The sequence below is a fragment of the Neodiprion fabricii genome, chromosome 3 (assembly GCF_021155785.1).
Source record: "Neodiprion fabricii isolate iyNeoFabr1 chromosome 3, iyNeoFabr1.1, whole genome shotgun sequence".
Classification (NCBI taxonomy): Eukaryota; Metazoa; Arthropoda; class Insecta; order Hymenoptera; family Diprionidae; genus Neodiprion; species Neodiprion fabricii.
This window is the reverse complement of record NC_060241.1, coordinates 6,746,736-6,772,001: the sequence shown is the minus strand read 5'-3', so window position 1 is coordinate 6,772,001 and position 25,266 is coordinate 6,746,736. Positions and strand designations below refer to the sequence as shown.

At 40.6% G+C, this 25,266-nt stretch overlaps 1 protein-coding gene and 1 long non-coding RNA gene across 3 annotated transcripts in view; one reads left to right on the top strand and one right to left on the bottom strand.

Moving 5' to 3' along the window:
- LOC124178052 overlaps positions 1-25,266 on the bottom strand; it is a 106,345-nt gene that overhangs the window by 38,727 nt on the left and 42,352 nt on the right. The window lies entirely within an intron of this gene.
- Positions 17,311-18,945, top strand: LOC124178053. 2 transcript variants are annotated; one of them, XR_006869714.1, is made up of 3 exons: positions 17,311-17,389; positions 17,473-17,651; positions 18,490-18,945. It is a non-coding gene; the product is annotated as an uncharacterized LOC124178053 (long non-coding RNA). The 2 variants fall into 2 exon arrangements; XR_006869715.1 differs by having other exon boundaries at positions 17,473-17,695.

Genomic DNA, 25,266 nt, shown 5'->3' with positions numbered 1-25,266 from the left:
CGCTTGAGACTTATCACTAGACGTGCAAGACTGATGTTCAGAGGCTTGAGAGCGTTGTTGTTACCGATGTCACGCCGGCAACACGCAGTCGTGACGTATGATCCGGGGATTCTGAACTCACGTGAGTCGAAAATAAGAGCTGCGCGATGCCGGTCTGCCATAAATTTCAGCACCGGCCTTTTCATCCTCTAAATATAGGCGAACGCGTGACGAATCTAAGCTCGGGAGGTGATAGATCGGAGCTTTCGCGTATAATCGTCTCTGTCCAACGTCGCCTGGAAGACCTTTTGTGTGACACACCGAAGGAATGTACGTTCCTATTTATCTTAATCTGCTCAAACTTTACCCACGAATGATGAATAAGGTTACCAAGTGGTGGAATCGCGAATTAGCTTCAAGCGGATTTTCAAAGACGTGAAAATCAAATTTGTAAAATCTTTGCTGCATCAAAATTCCTTGTTTGGTAGGATATTGCGCAGCCCCAAGTTGGGCTGAAAGTCAAACAAACCAGTCTCTTCCATATATAAAATGAAAAAAAAAAAAAAAACCAAGGTAAATACGAATTTTGAGGAAATGAAAAAAATCGAAATGCTCGGAATATCCAGAATTTGGAGAATTTTTTAATGGTTGCTGAACCAACGACTGGATGAACATACGATTATTACTTTGTTGTTGATGATTCTACATTCTACTCCTTCGACATTCTGCATTCAGATCTACAAATTTTGATAACGATGCATTTTATATTTTTTTTCTGTACTTTTGAATTTTTAACCTTTTGGTTGATCATGTTCGGTTGAATAACAAGATTTATAATCTTCAATCGTAGTTTGATTAGTTGAATCTGCAAGCATCGTGATTTTGAAATTCAATTTTCGCGATTTAATGCACATCATCAATTCCGATCTTTTTTCAATTAAGAAACAACAAAAAATATGCCCTTCGTAACCTAATGTAACCTTTCGGAGTTTGACTCTCAAAAAAAGCTACAACAAATTGTGGATCACAGTTTAATTTCATTAGTATAAAAATTTTTTCTCAAAACGTAATTGATACATGCAGAATTTTTGTGCTTCGCAAGCTTCTTTACTAATTAATTTATTCCGGCTTCGTTTCCCTGTGCCAAAAATATCGTTGTTCTGTTTAGGTAAAATAAAGCTTTACCTCGGACAGTATTTTTCCTTTTCACTTAAAAATTGAAATTCTGATACAGTTATAAAAAATTTTATGCCTTTTCGCAGGTTTTTCGGTCGGAACGTTTTTTCATCAAAGTATTTGGCGAAGAAATGCGCGGCATTTTTCAACTCGTTCTCATGTCAAATCTCGAAAGATGTAAAATCCATAATTTATGATCCACTTCGAGCAACGATCATCTGTTAGCGTTACACTCAACGCATGCTTAGATTAAAAGGAGAGTGACAATATATTTGAGTAGTTATGTCGACCCTTGAGTAAACGACACTCAAAACCAGGTTTCGTTCTTCCGAAGAAAAAGAAAAAGAAAAAAAAAAAAAGAAGAAGAAGAATAATAAGAATAAGAGAAAGAAAACATATTTTGTACTTGTAGATCACTCGTGATTTTTTATCGACTTCCATATTTTACTACCGGCTTCTTGAGAATGAGACATAATTTTATTTTCAACAGTGTCCTCATCCTCCCCCGCCTCTTGCCTCGAGAGGAAAGAAGATGTGTAAACTTTCTCTGTCTTCCTCCCAAGAACAACACTTGACTCGGATTTCTTCTCACCGCACATGCATCTCTTAATTTCTTAGACCCGCGTGCGAAAGCTCCAAAATACGTTTTATAAATACGCTTGGAGCGAGGTTGAGGACGGTTTTTAAAATCCGATGCAAATTATGCAGCGTCGCTTCAGTTCGTACAGAGATCTTGAGATCTCGAGAGATAGAGATGGAGAGAGAGAGAGAGAGAGAGAGAGAGGCAAGAGGAGCAATTAAATTACAATTTCACGGCTTAACGTCCCATAAAAGAGTGTGCCGTTTTATCACCTTGAACCGCAGTCCCTTGTTGCGTCACTCTCAATTTCCCATTTCGAATATCCGTTGCCTTTCGCGTGGCCTGTTGATCCCGTAAAAAATCCTACGTCAGGTTTTATATCACCGTGCAGTTAATAACGTGCCGGGTGTTCGCCATCCCTCACTTTTCCCTTCGGCTTTCGCCCCGACATATTCACAGCTCTTCGGCGTCTCGACACCCTCGTAAATAACGATCGGGAACGTGTAAAGTAGATATGTGTACGCATACACGTCACATCATGCGATAACAGACTGGAGAGTAACACCTTTCCTCGTACGATAGATCATGTCCCGTTTTATTCGATTCAAGTCTCCGCAATCCTGAAGTCGCCGTTTTACTTTTCGAACGGTATATTCAGCCAGATTTGCTCCGTGGCGGAGTTTTTCAGTCTTTCTCAGTCTCGTTAATATTTCGTTGAATTCATTGCGATTGACTGAAATTGAATTACTGATAACCAACGAACAGAGTTCCGGGCTTCTTGTCTACGGCTATTTTGGACCACCGACCGATGAAAGATTCATATTTCTTTTTACGCTCGTATAATGAACATAAAAACATGATTTATAGATATTTTCAGATGGAGTGAATTTACTAGTGATTTTATAGGAATTTAAAAACTTTATAACCACTTCCACATCCGCGTTATGGAGACGTATACATAATCGTGTATCATAAAACGTAAGAATACTCAGAGCGCGAGATATCAAAGAAATGGTCTGTTAGAGATTATACGAAAATAATAAAAACACTCGAAACAGAAGTTAACAAATCACTTGAAGCCTCCCCGAGTTAACGAAGGGAATAAACTATAGACGTAATTGACAATATACGGAAAAAGTAATTTCCATCAATTCTACCGAAAACTAGCGTTATTTTACCATTCGAGCAATTCCCGCAGGTAGTAAAAATTTTTTTATCAAAATGCGAGGGAAGACAGTGTAAGATTATACAAATTGACATATTTACGACAGATCATAAAATCCCTGATACATTTACGAGCCGGGAAACTAATTTATTAAACACACACGCGGAAAACAGAAAACGAACAATAAAAAAAAAAAAAGACACCTCGCGTAACTTTCTATGATAAATTTAACGAAGAGGATTTCGGTAGCAATGTAAAAACAACAAAAATAAATTACTCGTCTCCGTTACTTCGTTCTCAAAACTGACTTTAAGGGCCAAACGACAGTTCCTCATCCAAAAATAACTCGAGAAGTGATTGAATTCCAGAAGGCGTCGTTAATCGAAAAAATCGTGCTTGAATTTACGACTCGATCCGTGTGCGCTATCCACGGTTCTTTCGCAGTTCCAGGCAATCGTCAGCCGTTTTAGTGAAAAATTCTGAGTAATCCGAATCCTAAAAATGACAAACGGTCAAGTTTCATGCAACGTAAAGTGGGACGCGGCAAAAACCAGTAGGCACGATTAGAAGGAGCGAGTCGCCTTCTCAGCGGTTCCGAGTTCGAGTAACCGAAGCCGTTGTTGCTGCAGAGTCGACAAGTTGAGCTTGCAAGCACGAGTGCTATGTAGACGGTACGTTAAATTACGAGTCCATGGTGTAAAAGAAGAAGAAGAATAAGAAGAAGAAGAAGTCGAGAGGATGCGGAGTACCGACTCACGTGAACACGTGCTTTACGCTTCTGGCATAATAATTTCCCTATCGCGTTTTCTCTAGGATCCAAGACTCGCGGGGCTACCGAGCTGATCGAGCGATACAAGCTCGACACATGTGATGAACGTACTTTGCGGGGGACATTACAACCGCCTCCGTTGGAGAAACCACGCCTAAAAGGAGCCAGGCATGCCTGCCATACGTCGGTTCGACTGAGAAATTTTTAGTTCCGGTTACCGCTCAGTCCTTAACTATTTTCATTTTTTACCAAAATCGAAAAATATAGTTCTAGGTAGAAAATGAAAATTAGTTTTGTAGCTGTTACCAGAGAGTCTAGTATCCGTTGCTATTCTTTCTCGTTACGATCACTGTTGCTACATTTTCTCGTAACTGTTGCGAAAATTTAATGCTTGTGCAACGATAAATGGACGTTAAAGCCTTGTTTAACTAAAAAAGTAGAGTGAACCGAACAAACTGATTTTTCGTTGCAATTACCAAAAAAGGATCGACGATAGCGCAAAATGGTTACGCGCACCTCGTTTTTCGTAGTACCAACAATATTCAAACAGTTTTTTTAACGATACCTGTTTTACTGAATTTTTCTCGTTACCGTAACAAATGAAATTTTTCTCAGTATACGAAGTCAAGTCAAGTCAAGACGCTTAACCTTTGCGAGCTGGGCCGAGAAAGCGGAGATTAACCAGTGAATAAATCATCCGGTGCCCACATTCAGGAAACGCCGGTGGCCAACACCTACGGCCGACCTCCATGTAATCATTTCACCATTTTCATACCGCGTGAGAGGAATTGTCATAGTTGTTATCCGGATTGTCAACTGCAATTAAATATATTTCATTCGATTTGACAGCTGCTGCGGGAGAGTTGTGGGTTAGGTACTGACTGTAACACTCACCGTTATGACATTTCTAACCGAGTTTCATTGCTCCGAATGCATTGCGAAAGACCGCGACTACTGAATATGAAATTTGCATACAGAATAGATAGTTCACACGTCCTTTGGAAATTTCTCGTCAACTGCGCGCACAATGATCGGAACAGGACGTTACGCGCAGGCACTTATGCAGCAGGCTGTTTCGTAGAGACTCACTTGAGGAGGATGATTGGTCGAGAATCGATACTTTTTAGTGATTTTGTTTCGAAGGTGTCTTAAAAAATGTGAAAACAGAAGATGTCAGTTTGCTTTTACTCTACGATTGTTGAAATTCAAACTTTTTATCGTGCTTGCATCGTGGAATATCTCATTTTAGGACATTGCGCCAATGCTGATCATGATCTGTATAAATGGCAGTAATGAATCGAGTGCTAGAAAGAAAGAATCTGTGACAGTAACTCAATAGAATATAATCTTCTAAATACAATCATCCATTTCTAGATCGAAAACGAAAGTATCTACTAGATTTTTACCAAGTTTGAATCAGTCTGAAATGAAGCTTCGTCATCTAATCGTACACCGCTCTTCATAATTCCAGTATTTCCTATTTCCGTGTTTCTAAAATTATCTTCGAAGCTTAGGAATATAATAATTAAGTAAATTTTTAATGTGCTATTATCTTGTAGTAAAGTTACCAAAAAGTCCAAATCCTCCGTCCAAACAACTCTGAAGAGTTTCATAAAAATCTTAAAACTGTTTCTTAAAATATTGTCGCTGTTATTCGATGAAAATAAACGTATAACGATGTTATGTTTTGTTTTTGCTCAGCTAAGTTACGGTTTGATCAAGGCAAGAGCAGAATGAGAAAGAAATGAAAGGTATCAGCGAAATTTAATCCAAATTTTGCCTCGATAGAACAAAATCAGAAATCTAGAGAAAAAAAAAAGAAAAAAAAAAAGAAAAAGAAAATTGACGAAAATAACGCGAATTCTATTCAACCGGATGTTCTTTGAAACATTATTTTTAAGTTGATCAAAAAATGCCTCAACGCATAAATTTTTTTCTACAGTACGAAGGCACGTGCGTGTAAAGAAGAACCTGTAAACATGAACTGATTCGAATCTGAAGTATTTGAGAAGCGTGGTATTTTCGGGTTTCAACGCATTATTATAGCTTTCTATAAACAATTAGAAATACGTTCAACAGACATTTTCACCAGGGCGTAGTTTATTTCCTGTAGACTCCCGAATTTCAAACACGTCTATAGTCATCCATCACGTTTTCGTCTCAATCAGGTAGCCGAAATATTTTCAGAGAGGAAGAAGTGAAATTCAGAAATATTTTCGCCCGCAACATAAAAAAGATCCTGAAAAAGTTGGACAAATGGACTTTGAAATGATAATTGTTTTTGATTGCACAGTAATTCACAGTTGTTTATTTTAATACAAACTACCGAGAGAATTTTTCGTTCTACTTCAGTCGGCGCACCGAGTAGTAAAAATAAATATTTCGCATGGAAATAAAGCCGAGGGGATGAAAAGACGGCAAGTCCGATAGGTGAACCGATTTTCGCGTAACAGCCTGTTTTCACATAATTCACATGACGTATAATCGCTGTATAATCTTTCACGCGTCGTTCCCGCAGAGTTATTTCGCTTCGGGGAGTAAATCGTGAAGGTAATAGCGCGGTGTGAAACACACATTTTAATGTCTTCAGCCAATAAATTACTGTACTTTTTCGTAATCAAACAGCTTATTCGACTTGTCAAGTTGCATGGCTTTTATCGATAGTAAATATAAAAGTCACCGATTGATCGTAAACCGAGTAAACTTACACAGTAATCGCGAGTTCATGAAGCCATTTTGTCGTTACAACCGCAACCAATCTCTTTCCAAATTATTTCTCCATATCTTTGCCTTCATCACAGTTTTGCGTATTCGTCACTTTGATTCGATATTTTCCCTCGAAATCTACTTACGGAAATAATATCGAACTTACGATTCGTTTCGCACTAAGCTTGGTAAAAAGCCTGTTGAAACGGAATAAAAAGAAATGGTTCCGTTAAAAAATTTGCCAGTAATTGCGCTGTTTATACGCCGGAAGCGACGCTGGACGTCGATTATTAACTCCGGCGTACTTACGCACTTCGGATAAGTAACACCACCGGTTCACAGTTCCGCTCGATGATTGAACTGCAATCACCAACCGCCTTCTTATTAACCCCTCCCGTCACCCTTCTTTTTTCCTCCGTCTGCCACTTCGCGTAACACATAAACAAGGTGAAAATATGAGGAAGTCATTGCAGACTAAAGTGGTCGAAAATTTACACCACCCAATAAATGGCTGAAAAACGGGGACCGAATTGGAAGTAAAGAAAAATAGATGAGTCTGATTAGTCATGAATAAAATTAATCAAGAAAAATACTGCAGGTTTATCGGTTGTTAACATTGTTTGAAATAAAAAAAAAAAGAGAGAAGACAAAACAGCTATGGACGAGCATCGGTTCTTCAGAGATATCTTGTTCTGACATCCATGCACCCTCTTAACGTTCCATAAGCTCATTCTGAGTACCAGCTTCAAGAGATTAGAAGTAAAACGAGGTACTTGTGAACTCGTCTCTTGAAATTCGTTGACACAATCTGTCTCAAAATGAATTAGATATAATCTGAACTGAAACTCACGAGATATTGTATCATTCGTTTATTCAGTACTGGCTGCAAGATGAACCCCACCTTCCATTTGAAATGGACACGATGTGTATTCTTCACTTATTCGTTCCGACAAAACGTTTTCAAATCAAATAAACATTCACTGGAACGTAAATTTGTACGGAAGGTTATAATTAAACGGTCGACTTGAATTGCAGACAAAAAACAATCGGTCCGTCTAATCGAGATCCTGGATAAGGTTATAATAAGTTTCATCCAACTCGTTATGGGATCGTTAAATGGCGATGATTCGGACCTGAGGATCGGACCTGTACGAGAATCTCAACCAGGAGTCGCAACGTTTTATTTTATAAAAAAAAATTCTTGTCGGCTTGGTTCTGATTTCATTCATCACTAACAATGAAACCCTTTTGTTTGCAAGCAATAAATTTCAGGCTATTTTATGACGTAAAATCACCATAATTATTTTACTGATTGCTACTTGTATGTCATGCGTAGAATCGGGTTCTTGACGTACCGTAAATAAAAAGACTTGTTTTTAATAACACTTTCGTTAGACTTGAAGGAAGTAGTCAATGGCACTCCTTTAATCACTCGGCCCAATTTCAGGAATGTAAATTTTTTCATCCGAACTACGGTTCAAGCTATATATGGGAATGAAATATAATCCAATCAAAACATGTTCAACACGAATATTAAAAACGTGTCATTTACTCGACGTTTTATTTTAATCAGCCCATTAATCGAAAGCCGGCTGATGTTAAGAAGAGTCCTTGACCCAGTGATTATATTCTCTACCTTGTACGGGCATATAGAGGCAAGCCACCTCTAACGAGCGGTCTGAGATAGGAATTTTGTTAACATGATTTCACCAAATATTTCACCGCAAAGGTATCCCGGGAAAGAAAGGAACCCGACCACGAAGAAAAAGATCGTTTATCTGTCGGGACATTCGTCGAATGCCTAGATCCCCGTCCCAAGAGTTTCCATGGTGATCTTCAACGCGTTCACGTACCTCGAATGGAAAACAATCTCCACATTTGACCGTCCAAACACCCGGTAACTTGTTGGTACTGCATTCTGATTGACTGATTAGACGAATCCAAATCTATGTCATGTTTTTCTGAACACGCGACTACCGCGGGATCCAGAACGTGAGGATCACGGATCGTTTCTGAAGGAAAAAAATCAGTTCGTCGATTGACGAGCTGTTACCCTTGTAAGACATTCACACCGTCTTCTGGGACAAGTGGAACGACAGCCTTCGAATGGGTTTTGGAGTGACAAATTGCGGCGCGAGAGGAATAACGCGTCGGTTTAAAATCCATCCGCAATATATCGCCTTTGACTCGGCATTTGCACATAGCTGGTTGGTCTTTTTCCACTACAGAAATACACGTCACACCGATGATTGTGGCGCTTAATCGAAGGTGCGCGTAATCACGAGTGTTATTCGCATACCGGAGGCTTCAAATTTTTTATCTTCTTATCACTTTCGATTATTATCGTATGAAACATTCCGTTGAACAGCCTACGTTTCTTTGCAAAGAAGATAAATATAGAACTTGAAAGGTGTATCGAGATATATGCGCTGTTAGGCTATATACGATTACCGGAATTGATTTTTGTCCCTATCTCGAGCTTTCAATTGAACCTTGCGGATCGTTGGTTTCATTTTTCAGATCGTAGTATCAGACTAGGAGTTTTATGCACAGTATACTTGAATGAAATTTTTTTTAATGATTCCAACTCGCAACGCTTATGCCAGAAGAATGCCAGAATAATTGAAACAAATGTATTCTCGATCAAGGTGATAAATTGATGATCTAACGTTGATCTTCGATCATCGGCTACCAATTTCTGGTACCGTTGACGGCCCGTATAATATTTGTTTGCCCCGGCTTTGTCTTTTTTCTTCACCTTATACTCCCGTGTTCGTACGTTATATGCATAGCAATATCATAGTTTGCGCTCCTTGACTTTTCAAGTTTGAGTCACCAAGTACCCTGCAGCACTTCGGGTGCATTCTCAAGAGGCGATACAATGAAACTGAGGAAAAAAGAGAATTGAAAAAAAGAGAGAGAGAGAGAAACCCGCGTGAATCCAAACAGAAAGCGTTCATTTTTGGAATTATTTACACAATCTATTTGGTTGCTTAGGTCTAAAATCCACATAATTACTGTGAGAATCAGCTTTGGTCACCTTCCCCGCGATGAGCTGCAGCTAGCCAGCTAGTCCGGGTATTTCCCTCTCTTGAAGAGGGTGGTGCGCAGGGTCGAACGAACGAACTCGAGGTTTCGTCGGGAGATCTGTTTGTTTAGGGTATAGTTTCTCCTTTTGTTTCTGTATCTAGTTTCCCAACGGGGATACTTAAGCGTCTTTAAGAGTGCGAGGAGCAGTGTCTCGTGGCGTCTCCCTCGTCACTCGACTCAAGTCTCGTACACTTCTTCCTCCACATCTGGTTACATCCTAGTCGTGTGTGCTGTATACATACGGACACCTCTGCCGCCGCAGCGCCGACACAAGAAGCGTCGAGATGTTATCACGGTATTTGCTTCTTGGTGGTCGAAGCGAAGTGCGCTTCCATTGCTGTTCTCGTCACACGGTGCATGAATTTTGCCAGGACCTTGTTAATTGCCGTTGAGGACAGCGTGTCGCATTGTTCCTCATCGCCGTTACTCGAACAGTAATTGTTTCCAAGGCTGGACTCACGTGCCACTGAGTAGGTGCAGTCGGGTCCCGTAAACCTTGAAGCGGGTGTGATCTGCCGGAGAAAACACCTCGGCGGAGCGAATCGGGCTGAATTGAATTCCTGCGATTTGATTCGCCGACTCTCCGGCTCGGGAGGACCGATAAACGAGATTGTTCGTAACATTGTCGCACGGTGCATTAACGGCGAGCGTATGTTGGACGGTTGTAACGCCGTTTAAGACCCACCGGAAAAGGCGCGAGACAACCGGCTTGTGAAGGGTAAAACCGCCACCACTGTAACTGACAACTGTGACGCCTGACAGCACCGTGGGTGGCAAGGTCATACCCTGGGATGAAACCAGTTCCTCGTCGATCTAACCACTGGGCGAAAGTCACGAGAGATCATTTTTACGCAAAGATTCTACAAGGAGGGAACAGCGGCATTGTTAGAAATCCGTTCACAAGTGGTATCGGACCACTTGTCAGAAAACGAAACCATTTTCTAGCAGTTCGCAGCATCTCAGATATTTGTAAGGCAATAATTCGTACCTAATGTATATGATACGTGCCTACAACGTAAGGTATTGTGTATATAGGTGGTAGGCTTTGCGTAATCAAGAAGTAATATTTTTGTCTGGTGATAAAACGATCCGAGTGATCATAGAAAGAAACTCCAGAACTCAACTTGTTGTTGCGTTTGCAATGATGAATAGAGTGGCTGATCGTGATCGGAATCCAGACAATGGAAGCTTCTAGACACGAGAGATTAACGATGAAATTTGTTTCCCAGCTTTTTTCAATCGGCTACGTGCTTGGGTACCAGCACGTAAACGCGTACATCAAGATCTAAATCTCCGGGTTATAATGGCGATTGGTATTGTTACTGACATCCGCGAACGATGATAAAATCTCTTGGAGTGATATTTCATCGGTCGATTTATCGCGAGCTTTTCAATTATGCTCCATCAATCTCCGAGCAAACTGTCCGCACTATCGCTTGATGTATATATGGACTAACAAACTGACGTACAATCCTGAGGTGCGTTTGCTATTGCGATATAACTTATTAAACGCCCTAATAGCAATGAATTGCCGGCTTTGGCAACTCGTAATCCATCTGGGCGATTAAACGCCAATAATCGGCTTTGCGTGCAGGTTTCTTCTACCGATGGGCGGCATAGCTTCAGGCTACGTCAAGTATCCCGGCGTCGACAAAAAGCCTGTAAAAGATGATCCGCCAAAGCTTGAAGGAGTGCATTTTTCCCGTCAGCCAAGCGATCATAATCCGCCAAGTTGTGCTCCGGGAATGAGCATCGTTCCCCAATAATTGCTTCCCAAAAAACATCGTGCTGCTTATTCGATCTGTCTGCGTATCTCATACTTGGTTATTATAATCCCTGGAGGATCGAAGGCAACAACGTAATTTGTGCACGTTTGTATGCTAACGAGTGTCTCTCGACCAACTGTTCGGCTTGGAGTTTTCTAGAAGAAACTCTCTCGCCTTTTGCGGAATATAAATTTGCTGGTTAGCCTACTTCGGTATATTTCACGAAACATCAATTTTCGAGGCATCACCTTCAGCTGCCAATCGAGATGGAGGAACACAGCGGACCAGCTATTAAAACAGGATTAAATCTTATTCACAGCTTCGGTTCAAACCAGTGTCTTGTCGATTTTATTTCCTCGCTTAAAATTTGAGAGGCATTTTCGAAAGCCGTTAACTCCACTTGGTGTATTTTATCACCAGGCTCGAGCACCACCACAAGCTTTTCTACGGTTCAAATAGACGTTTAAACCGGAGACCCGGTCGATTGACCAAGTCCACCTTCTATGACAGTAATGATATGTGCCTGAAAACGATTATCAAACTTTTAACGGGACTTGGCGTATGACGAGTTTTAATTTTTAACCTGAAATTCGCACTCCAACAAGTAGGAAAGCGACTGCTTGGGCAGAAATTTTTACTTTGCGGTCTAAAAATGGTTAGAAGCTACCGTCATCAAGAAGCGTGAAAGCTCGTAATGTCCGTCGCGCTTAGCGGCGTATAATTTTTAAGATCCGCAGATCAGAGACACGCGTTTAAAAGTGGCCGTAAGCAGACGCGTAACCGAGTGCCAAGCACGCTTGCGATATCCAGAAGATCGAGGAGATACGCCAACGCAATAAGTGACCACTTGTAACCGCTTCCGACGTGTGTGACAATCAATTTGAAACAGAGTGAATATATCTCCGAGGACTCAGATCGTATCGTTGTCAGGTTGGTAATGCGTTAAGCAGTAGCCAACGCTGCAGGCCGACTGGCGCTGTTGCACGTCTCGTCGGCTCCTTCGTGATCCTTTTACGGATGTCCATGAAACATGCATTCCATCATTCATTCTGCGCGAGCACCACCCGTGTGATTCGGCTCATGCCAAATGGGCGGAGAGCATATCACGAAGTGTAACCAACCGGTGGGTGGAGACTCTATTCATACCCTTTTAATCTGATGTCACATATGAAGGTCTCAAAGCACTCGTACTCCGCAGCGTGCGGATTACTGGTTTTGTAACAAACGATGGAAAGTTGATAGTCGCTCATCAAACCGAATGGACCCTCTTAGGCACGAGACATTTTGACTGACAGTATATTAGTTTCGACCGTTCCTCGCGAATCATTATCCGTCCATCAGAGGAAAAGATAAGACCATACGGAAGGTTTAGAGTAATCATTGATACAACCCGGGTTAGAAATTATTGGTATCGCTACAGTCGCTGTAAACACTCGTCACCGTCACGCATTTGGTGAATCGTTCCAACATTTATCTGTAACAGTTCGGGATTCTTTTTATTTTAATTCGTAAATATTTACGTCAGTTTCTCGGGGATTCTTTGAAAAATACTAAACCAACGTAGAAATACCGAAACTGTAGATCTGTAGCACTGTCCTCTTTGCTCCTTACTTTTGCACTTTACAGTCGTAAGAAATGTGTAAATCGTCAGAGAGTCAAGCGAGAATTACTGACAGTCTACAAATGAAACTGTTGAAGTAAAAAAAAACTGCAAATTTCATGAAAATAGATGAAAAAATTTCTGACCATTCAGTACGCCGAAACTTTGGGTACACAACAGAGTTTTGAATTGTCCGTACGGGTAGAATAAATTCACCTTTGAACCGGTGCAAGTACTTTTTTTTTTTGTATTTTCAATTTTATTTGTTTCGTTCTTTTGGCCGTCAACTGGACGAACAGGGTGCATCGGTCCTTGACTAACGTCCCCTGACGTTCGGCAAAGAGTTCGTGATGCGAATATAATTAAACTTGCCACGACGTATGAGAGAGGAGAAAAAAAAATATTACGTCTACATTACAGAGCCTCGAGTTTATTCGAGATTCGAATTACCGTATTTCATTCCCATAATTCCGGAACAGTATGAAGCCGAAGGTTGGAAAGTAAACGATGCACCTGCAGTAGATGACGGAATTTGGAATGAAATTTATATACGAGAGCTAATGTATAAGGTATGTGAGTAAACATTTGAGTAGATTCGAAAAGCGGCAGAAACCAATTGATTTTAGGATATATACTTTCCACTAGTTTGATTCAGAAGATGCGCTGGCAGCAGCTGACGTGGCCAGACTTGAAATATACAAGGTTCGTTAAGAGTATTTATAGGTCCTAACATCGAGAACGTTTGAGGTTTAATTTATGAAAATGTATGTTAAGGTAATCTGGGGGATATGTAATATGCATACAAACATACGCACTGCACAGAATGCTTCCTGTTGGCCGAAGATTTCTAATGTTGAAAATATGTGAGATGCAGTAAAGCATTTTACGAAAAAGTTCCTACCACACAAATAATTGCATGTTAATTACATTCTCGAGCGAAGGAACTCTCGGTAAGTTTTTCCAAAGTGCACACCGAGAGTACATAAATCCGCTAAGGAAGTGCCGGGCCCGAGTTCAACAAGATTCTCTACGAGGCTGGAAGCTGTTCAACCGTGAGCCAGCGCTTGCTGCTCTTTCGGTTGTTTGGAACAGTTTTCGGGTCATTGTGGAGCCATGTGTAAACCCTTGAGCATGAGGGTGAAAAAAAGCTACGCTTAGCGCCGTGTGATCGTGACCAAAACCACGGACACGCTTATAAATCAGTCGACGACGTGTCCCACGAAACGCAAGCAGAAAAGAAATCCTCACATATTTTATGATCCAAATAGCTGGGCGGGTGGGCCCTTTTTTGAACGCAGCCTACTTTCCGAATGGGAAAACACGCGCGCAGGGCATGTAACCTGACCCCACTTCTTATTTTGATATATTGTACAGCCAGCCGTTCACCAGAACACAACATTTAGCGAAACTATTCACCACTTCACACAATCTTCAGTCAAGCTTCCATCAGCACTTACCCCCAATTGTGAAGGAAATTCACGCCTGAGTTTGGTTACTTAGCAAAGTACGATGGTCCCGAAGCCTTTGGCATTATTCGGTGTAAAGAAAATACTCTGTAGTCCTAAAAATCATTGGATTGAATGCGAATGTTCATGAACTTGGACATTCGGATGTACGCTATGTAAGTTATTAAAATTGCATCAAACGGTGTCTTTCACGTCTGTCTGCATGTGAAAATATTGAAAATAGATTTACTCCGACTACAAGTAACCGCGTAAACAAGTACCGTTACTTGAAAAAGAGATCAGATTCGTCCCAATTCGGGTGCACCGTATAAATACCGGTTAAGTTCCTGTTACCTGCCAAGCGATGAAGAATTTATTAATTGCCGAACGGCTGTTGTGGGTTTACCAAGCGGACGATAAATTCAAGGTTTAGGAGACAGCTTTCATATTATTATAGTTACGATATTCGTGCTCGGTCCGTGATGTAATCGGTAATCGCTACCGCAGTTCCACCGACTGCCCGGATTCCTCGAGTGCTCGGAATGTCCGAGTGGGAACCCGACACGGTCAACTAATTGTCAGAAACACCCCCAGAGACCTTTGGTTTGCTGGTTCTGTAGGGCGGTTATATCACGATCCGTGTCAACGGCTAGTTCGTAATGGTGAGCATCCACGATACGACAGTGTGCACGTGACCTAAAACACGCAACGCCAAAATGCGATGGCATGTGTTAACAGATTGCACTTTATCGCCGTTTTGGGTTACTGAATTACGCATGACGGGGGCCAGATTATGATAATCATGATGCGGCTCTGTTCGTCGCGGGATCGTTTTTAAGAGATGTTTGATGTGTGCGCAACTGGATCGAATTGAGTCTACGAAAGTCTTCCGGGCTGGTCGAACGCAGCTTACGGGCAAAAAATATACAGCGTATCTGACCCTTGACGGTATTCGTGTACCACGAATTGCACTGACGTAGACACTGGAATGGCCGTTAAAAAGATCCGTAAATCAATTGGCGAATGGTCACATTGGAAACACTCGTAAACCATACGGATCATTATAATACCCATTTCATAATTTGAGTCGAGCTACACGATGTAGTGTTGAAAACAAAATTTTATATGGTAATTTCGACATTTTCTTCTAACATCCCAGAGCTGGTCCATTCAAGAATTTATGTTTCTTTAAAACACGCCGATGATGTTGGCTCCCACTAATGAACATTTTGCTTTTTCAATAATAACTGCGGCATGGATGTTCTTCGAACATTCCGATAGCCCTGAGCAGAAATAAATTTCTGATCTTACACGACTGTAATTTATCATTGAGTCAACTACGAATTGAACAACTGTAACTTGTAACGAATTCCCAAATTTGCGACATCACCGTGCACTCGGTAAACTTTATTCAATACTTAACTCGTGCTCCAAACATTGACTAACATACTCTGTGCAAGGTCGAGGTATCTTCAAGTCCGTGTCAGGAAACAAACAAGACTCACCCATTTCGCATATTAACAATTCCAATCGCAAGTACTCGCAGGTATTCGTGATGAAAAAGATGGGACCGAGGATCCTGTGAACAGGATTTTCTTTATGCAAGCCGTTGAAGGTACCTACTACACGCTATGAAAGAGTGAAAAAAAAGTCAATAAACTTCATAACTAATATCTCGCTCGTGCTAGGGGGTAAAAGATTGAAATACCCAGGCGGAAGTTGGTCAACACCAGGTTCGAAGCGGTGCGTGTTGTTCCAGCGGTGGAATCAAACAGCTTGACCCCAGCCACCGGGGGGCCGTCGAAACCAACTTGCCGGTCGTCGATCACGGCCTCGAGGCGCATCATCGAGCTTGGCTCGAAGCTCAGCCTGCGGAGTAAAAGTGGTCAGCGTGGACAAGACTCCGCGTCAACACGCCTAGAACCCCGCCTCTTTGATAGCACCGCTCGCTTATAAATCTATTTGTTATCCCGCCCAAGCGTGTTGCCAGCTATGGATTGTGCTATCCGTGTAAGACTAACACCGACAACCGAGACGCTGTAATTTTATAATCACTGCCGTGTCCTGGCTCAGCTGCTAGGTACCGATGAATACCGTCGAGTCCCTGGAGTTTCAGGGGGAACGGAACACTTCGGTAATGCTATCGACCACAGGCGCCAACTTTTGTAAATCCCATGTAGATGTAAAAAAATTAACCATCTTCAAAACAGAAATCTTAAATCAAGAAGCTGATGACTCATGTTAAAAATAAACCAACTAACGGAGAGGTGTAAAAATTCTATGAAGTTACACCTGAGCAACCCCGGAGTCGACGCCTATGCTGTCTATCAACGCTCATTTACAAAGTGCTTTAGCACTGCACCGCATTGCATTTAATGGCACTGCAACTCCGGTTTGTGCACTGTTGATGATGCGTTTTAGCGATATTATGTCCGAGAATAGTTTGAAACGAGTTGTTGATGTTTTATTAATCTTATACCGATATTTGTTTCAGTCACTGTGTACAGATATTATTTTTTTCTTCCCCGAAATTCAGGTGTCATTTGGAATTTGAGTGGGTCATCCATATCGATTCCTAAAATAGTGATCTGCAGTGTAAGTGCTGAGTTGAGATAATTGGATGAAGACTAGAGTCTTCGGTCTTGTATGAGATAAGTATTCAATAACAAAGGCATGAGAAAAAGTTTGTCAGTTTGGTATGCCACTTACGATTATAAGCTGTACATTATTGACAGTATGTGCAGTGAATTGCAAGCTCTGGTTATATAGTATGGTTGAAAATACTGTGTTTCTATTTGAGAGACGCTATGCACCAACGACTGTGACATGGTATATCCGTTGAATGCAATGCCTCGCAAGTTCGACGGCGAGTTAAAAGTATACAACGATCACAATTCAAGTATATCGTTGAAGGCTACAACATGGCAATTGACGCAGGTGATCTATAATTATTACTCATATAGTATAAGCCGCGTTATCTTGTAACAGGAGCAATATAGTTCGATCGGAATGCGGGTACAGGAAAGTTTTATCGCGGTTTTCGATACGTCGCGGTTAAGGCGTTGCGAGCCAGAGCCAATGCCGTTCAGCAAGCGTGATAATTAACCGAGCAGGTATTTCTGGCGCCATTAAACGATCTGTCTGGCCAATACAGCCGTGTAAACTAGTCGAGTATCTATTTTTATTTTTACACTAGGTTGGCGAAATTCTTACCGCAGACTTTCGCATGTTAATGCTGCAGGCACGTCGCCGTGCGGATTGGCTCGGCATGGGACGCGGCTTCGGGAACCGCCGGTTCTGATACGTGCCTCCGGGAAGTCGGACCCGTGTAATATACACCCATGCACACACGAGATGCATATGGATATCGCAGAGGTGAGAGTTTCCTGGACGTGTTCAACGCGCCACTTATATGCCGGGTAACGTTCATTCGCTAAACTATAATTTCCAACTTGAGATCAATTTTATTACCTCGGCGTACGGATGTTCTTGATTAGGACTTTGATTCCGCATGCGAAGAACTACTTCCTCGGCTCTTTATAGAACAGAAATGAGACCGAACACTCGTTATTGAACCATGGCACTTATAGCGTGTTAACCGTGGTCAAGGCTCGATACCGTTCCGAACACTTCATTTCGACATCTCTAGCCGTGTGTTAAATGCAAATTTTCCATCGCCATTTTATACCGACTTAAACACATTCCGCGGAACAATCATTTGTACCAACCTATACCATTTTGCATTTCAAATTGGAACATTCCCCTTCGATTCAAACCCACGCACAATCGTTACAGTACCAGTCGTACAGCTGTTTCTCTTTTTTTTCAACACAGGATCGAATCAAATTGCCAATGTGTAGACATTCCAGAAAAAAATTATTTGATAGTCATAAAAAATTTAAGTTTTGTGGACAATTTCATCGGGCTTCAATTCTCATAACGAATGTCTTTCAATTTTAGCCTAAAAATCGTTGACTTGCGAGATTTTTCGAAACTCTTTACACGTCCTTCTTCGTTGTCTTTTTCTCTTCTTCGTAAGCGTAGCTTACGCAGCTGATATGATCCTTGCACCGATGCAACGATGCCTCGGTGAGCAATAAGAGCAATTGCTGATCCTAAGCAGCTTAGGAAGTTTAAAGGTTACCAGAAGCTTGTCGTCGTAATCCGTATTTATCAGCACTAAAAGTCGTATTTTCCTGCATTGGATTTACAGATCCCAAATGTACGGGCACAAATGGAGAACATATTAAGCAGACACTCGTTATATTGCCATGGTCACTTGTAAAAGTTTTATCGGCGTTCTCCAAGGGGATCAAGGCTTTGATAAAATGGTTTGAAAAGTAAACGAATTGCGAACTCTTATTGCCAATTCGTTACACGTGTCAGCCCGCGATTTCGCCCAATGGTAATTTATTTTTATTATACTACGTAATGTTTCCACTTGTTAATGCCAAATTTATGTCCAGTTCTTTTTTTTTTTTTGTCTTTATTTTCATTTGGCCAAGTTAAAACGCAACGAATGAGAAACGACCGGAACACCATTGATAAATGTTGACGTAAGATCAACTGATTGAGCCAGGAAAAAATTTACGAACTTCCTTTGGGATCCATTCCAAAATATCAATAAATAAACATAAATTAAAGACTAGATAAATCAACGTTTCAAAAGTGGTTGATTTGAATTTTAAAGTTTAGTTTGCTCATTAGTCGTGTGCAAACAAAAAAAACGAAAGAAATATGTTACAAAAAGCAACGAAACATAGTGTATTCAAAACCTAACAATTCGTGACTTTGGCAAATAGTTTTTTCAAACTTTTTAGAAATTTTAAAACCAGTTGATCAAATAAACTAGTAAGTGAATAGATTATAAAAAACACCGAAATCTCCCGTCAGAAAGCCGCAGGTTCCGAGTAACGTCGTGTTCTATATAAAGCGACGAGCCTGAGCAAGAGAGAGACACGTTCTATTTTCAAAATAGTCGTATCTCGACAATTCTATTAGAGCGTAGCCAGTCAGTCGGATTAATCCGGATGACAGGGCGGATTTTTTCGTCATACAGAAACGACAATGACTTTCCGAACCTCGTGAGGTTAGTCTCGTATCATAATTCAGAGTCCGAGATGAAAAGTGTCAGCTCTGCATCGCGGTGACACGAGGTCTGTAGGATACGTCAACGGCCAGACTAATGAAAAATAAACGGCGGTGCATAAAAGGGGGATGAGACCCCGTCGGTGTTGTTGAAAACGGGGCTGTTCGTATGATCCGGAACCCGACGGCATTATGAAACTTCAAAAAAAAAAAAACTTCCTCCGAAGCCCAAAGGCACGACGAACTCAACTTGTGATGCGGTTTGAAATCGAGAGGGATTTTATTGATTCTAGAAAGTGATATCAGAGAGGAGACTTTATTATCACCACGCAACAAAAGTGGGCCAAATTTTGGTCAAAAGATTTTAGTACCAATAACGCTATTCACAGCGCTGGTGTTGTTTATTTCACTGCACCTGATGGCTGGCAATACTAACGTAACGGTTCACTTCTGCGCGCGCATATTCTCGATGCAACAAACGACACTAGCGCTGCGAGTGGCGTTGTCGGTACTACGAACTTTTTACACGAATCTGTTCCACCACTATGGAGTGTATAGGAGGACACTCTCTTACGAACGGCGCGTTCAAAATGTGGTCAAATTTTGCAGGCAAAGAAGGGTTCATAAAATAACCGACGTGGCGCTGATCGATGCAAAATTGAATATCGGAATTAGTTACACAGTTACACTTATTATATCTTAATCCAACTTTGGATGGGCAAATTACTTTAAATAACACCACCTTTATTCGCACCCAAAATCAGCTCACTTTTTGTAGCCCTAAAATATTCGTTCTTCTATTAAACAATCCATATGTTCCACTTTTGCCATCTAACATAGTAGGGTGAAATGTTTCCTCCCTAATGATGCGAAGTGAACAAATAAAAAAGTCTGTCCAAATTTGTTGCGGCGATTGAGCCGTGAAATACGGCGGAATAATGGCAATTTGAATACTGTGATACGCGAATCGGGGCGAATGGTATAAAGGGATATTCGTGGATCACGTGTTCTTGCGGACCGACGGCATAAACAAGGCTTAGCACAAGCCCGGTATCAAGGAGTGTGATCTTGTTTTTGCGAGTTCTCCTCACGCTTAAAATGACGATAATATTAGGTGGGCGTTGACGCCGTGCGCCCGCTGGCTCTTTGAAGAAATTCAAACATCAAATACTGAGCCACCGTCGAAAGAGGCCCGCATATACATACCTTTACACGACGTTAACTTACTTTCGCAAATTCCAGAGGCTTACAGACACGGCTAAATGGCCGAACGTCGCGCTGCTTGAGGACCTTTTTCACCGAGTTTCATCGAATCTCTAAGGATATAGTCGGATTAAATGATCAGAAGCGATAAGAACTCGGGACTGGTTTGCTTTCGAGAATCTACCGATGGTGGTTGGTGCTAAGTGAAGTAACGATTCAGTAGATTAGCAGTTCGAAGAGAAATAAGAGAACAAAAATTAAGGATAATCGAGAAAATATCAGATACCAGATAAACAAAGCTCGTTTCCAACATTCCCGAATAACATGAATATTAATTTTCAACATGTTTCTTGTTGAAAATATCAAATTTTTGAATTCATTCGAAACGGTTTTCACAGATCTCATTTTTTTTTTTTTTTTCTTGAATGATAAAGTTTATTTGAAACTCTTTTCGACCTCGCAACTACGCCGGAATTCCACTGATCTCATCATTTCCTGCTTCAATCAAAATCTACGATTCGATATTCTGCACAGGTATGTTATTTATTTTTCGTACAGTCTGCGGATGTTGCTAAGAATCTAGTGATAAGTTGAGGATGAAACAATAATAAAATAACAAATCTCAATCTATGCTGTTTAAAAGAGCTGCTTAGAAAAATTATTCCTTCCTCAAAATCCAACAAACAACTTACAAGTTATCCGAAAACGATCATTTCAATATATTTTACGCGAAATTTAAATGAATGAAATGAAAATTTCAACACGTTTGAAAATAATCGAGGAAACATTGAGGAAAAAATCGCTATCTTACAATTTCAAAACGACTTCGAACGAGTTCAAGATTTTTAAAACCAAATGAATATGGTTGGCTTCATTGCGGTTTACTGGACTTCAGACAAGTCTCAAGTTGCAAAGTGACGTAACTGATTTCGGGATTTTCACTGACTAGGAGAAAAAAAAAAAAAAACGACAACAATGTCTCACAAGCGGTCGGTGACTTTGGGCTACTCCGTTGTTCTACCCAGTCTGTACAAGTAAGTTACTGTGTCTATAATTCACTGATTATACTCACTTGGCCGAGTCTTGAAAGTGAAAAGTTCTCGAAAATTAGAGGGTTGAACCCGGTCATTAGGGTTCGAAGAAGAGCAGTGGCCGGTCGACAATCCTGTCAAAGAACCGTGCCGGCAGTTTATTCCTACCGTATAGATATAACAGTAATGCTTTTAAACTCTGAGATGCGCCGCAGCGGTGGATTATAGCCGAGAAGAATCCCTCGTCCAAACCCTCTTGCGGTAAACGACACACGGTGACACATAAGCAACAGGAAAATATCCTGGCGATCATTGACGTCACTTGTTAGACGCGGGCAATCTTCGTTCCTTTGGTATGTTCATACATCAGCCGCGAGTCAATATGAGACTGGATTTTGTCGAACTTTGTCAGTCCCGAGCCAAAAATAGTTCAAGTTGCATGTCAAAGAGGCAGAAATTTAGATGACCCGAACACTTAATGTTTCAACAGTTCGATTAGAAAATCAACTTTCTGAAGTTGACAACTTTTACTAATTTTATTACGAGACAGTTGTATTCGTAAGTTGCGGAAATCTCTTTAAAATAGAAAAGTAAAAAAAATTACCATATTCGATCCTTTTTACTTTGCTATGCCTTTTTGTGTTCAAAAGATTTTTTTCTTAAATTTACCAGAACTTTAATCGTTAACCTGTTTCGTCATTATCTATTTTTCATTTCGTAAAATTTCTGAAAATTTTTCATCCGTACAGTTGATACTGGTTTTTACTTTTCTCGACAGCAATTTCACTTGTTTTAAATTGAAGAACCAACAACAACGTTTCAACCGAATTTTCGACATCAATCGAAACTCCAAATACGTTCTTAGTTTCATGTGTACTCAATTTCTTCGAAGCAGAAGCAAAAAAAAAGCGCAACGCAACAAAAAGGTTTAGTTGTTAAAATTTATATTCAGCGCCGCAAAATTGGCCTTAAAAAATTGTTTCAACGTACAAAGAAACTTTTTTTTTCACCTCGTTTCTTCCGATCATGAAATTCTATGTCACGTCTCATCTCACCGATTACCATCCGTAAGAATATTTCCGAGGCAGCACCGAAGCAAGAGTACGAATCCTGTGGGTCGAGACAAGTGTTAAAAAGAAAATTTTGCAAATTTTGTATTGGTCAGAATTTACGGCGCTTAAAACGCGGCATTTTATACGAGCGCTAAACAACAGGCGTGTAACGGACTTGAAAGAAAGCGAAGAGGAGATAAACCCTCAGGATCCAAGCGGGGCGGGAATCCGTAGAGTGAGTTCGTATTCCTGCGGCCTATTAGCGGCTGGCTTATGCCTGGCTATTAAACGCCGGGCGTACCGAAACGTGGTCGTTACTTTTGCCCGATGTTTTTTCTCGTATTTAAGCCATCTCATCCCGCGGGATATGTGACTGCGTAAACAGAGGTCTTACTTACTCCTCGGTGTCAACTATTTCTGATGCACGTTTTCAGAGGGGCGGAAACACGATGAATCGTTTCTGGAAGAAGCGTTCTGCCGATGAACCAGGACAGTCTATTGAAACTTGAAAATCAACCGCGCATGCGCCAAATAATTCAATCTCATTGGTCGGCGAAATCTTCCCGCAGCGATATTCTTTGTCTGCGACGCAGGCGTGCCAACGTACGCAAAATGTGTTCGTTTGAATTTTCAAGGAGCATAAGCATTAAATTCCGACCGTTCTTTGAAGAATCAACTTTCCGACCCGATAACAAATCCTTCCCAAACCTTTCCGAGTCGCTGCCTCAATTATTTGAGATTCTAGCCTCGAAAATTTGTGTCAACTACATCGCGCTCAGATACAGTTTGACAGCTGAAACTCGGGATGGCCAGCCTGCACGAACAGTCGATAACACTCGCGCATGCGCGGTTGATTTTCAAGTTTCAAGATTTTTCTGGTATGCATGTATTAGGGTGATCCTTATTTGGGGGTAGGAAAAATTTTCATTGGGAAGTGTACCAGATCTGTTCCAAACCAGTAAAAAAAACCTCTGAGTAACGTTTAAGCTTCTACGTCAATTGGAACACACGTACCTGAAAGCTCCGAAAGTTTGAATGTAAAATACATGTAGTTTATGTAAGCAGTTATTTCGTTTTGTATAACTTTGGTGTAAATTAAGGGACCGATTCGAAACTTGACAAAGTTGCTGCATGTAATAAGAGGGAACTGACTGAGAATTTCAACATTTAATAACTACTATTTCCTTATATATAAGCTTAATAAAAGTGATACTATGAGGCTGATATTGAAAAAAAAATGTATATTTTAAAATTATGTCACAGGTTTAAAATTTTCAGGGTTTGTTTCTATCACCGTAATCTGAATACATACATATATATATACCCACAAAAATAGTGAGGACAAAAATGTGTAAGCATCGAAAAGTTGAAGGGATATATTATCCAATTTTCAAAAACGAGAAATTCTATTTTATAGAATTCTAGAATGTAAAAAATCGAAGTACAGACAAATCTAAATTTGCAGAAAGGTCGGAGTATATAAAACCAAAATAAAGAATAGTGACATTTGTATGTTTTGACTTGTTCAACGTCTTATCGATTCTGACGATTCATATTTTGACTTGCTTAGTTTTCTGTTTCAGCCTGTTAGAGTTGATAAGTTAAGTTAATTAAGACCTGAATAGATTTTTTTTCCATACCGTAAGTAGATGGTGATAAAACAGTAATGCAAAATCGGTTTGTACAGAACAACGTCAATTTTCGCGGGTGTGTCTTTGAATAAAAAAAAAAAGTGTTTAACAAATACTTAACAAAATAACTCGCTGCTCGGTGAAGAAAATAAACGAATTTAGGTGCTAAGAATAACACGTAACACGGGTGATGTAGCAATATAATAGAAGATACTTTTACCGATTGTATATTGTAACGTCCGCCAGAAAAATTCCGATATGACATAAAGTTTATTTAAATTCGAGAGGTAAGAAACGCTTTGATGGATCGGAGCGAAGCTTGAATGATACGAAGATCAATGAAATCCGGATCGAAACGTGGGTGGAGGAGAATTTCAGCCGAGGCAATCGCAGCGTGGCGTCGTTGATTGAAGCGAGATTACGTCTTTCAAAATTTTTACACTGTCTGCAGAAGGTGCGCAGAATATAGATCTATAATGAAACAGCGTTAAAAAAAGCGGCTAATCCTTGACCTATCCCAGCAAGCCGGAATGATCCACAGCATCCAACGGAGCTGTCTCTATTATAAGATTCTGTTGTCGTGCCATGGAGTTCCGAGAAAAAATGTTTACCGATTCGAATCACTCGATCAATCGCAGATCGCAGACGCATATAATATTTTTATTTCAACGGTGAAATTGACTGTCGGATTTTTATTTCCAGAGCAAACAATCGCCTTTTACACTGGCCGTGAGCCAGCCCTCGAACTCCCCCGTTCTCACACTGCCGGTTCCAAGTTCATAACGAAAAGGAAACAGTAATATCAAGTTTGAATTTCGAACTGCAAATTCAAATTCATGATTAACGATTTCAAAGCCCTTGAATACCATATTATATGATAATATGAGGATTTTTTTTATTTTGAGCCTCTTTAAATGGTCCACCATTATAAATTTTGAAAATTTGACCTTAGATTTGTTATCGGTCACGTAAAAAACTTCGTTCA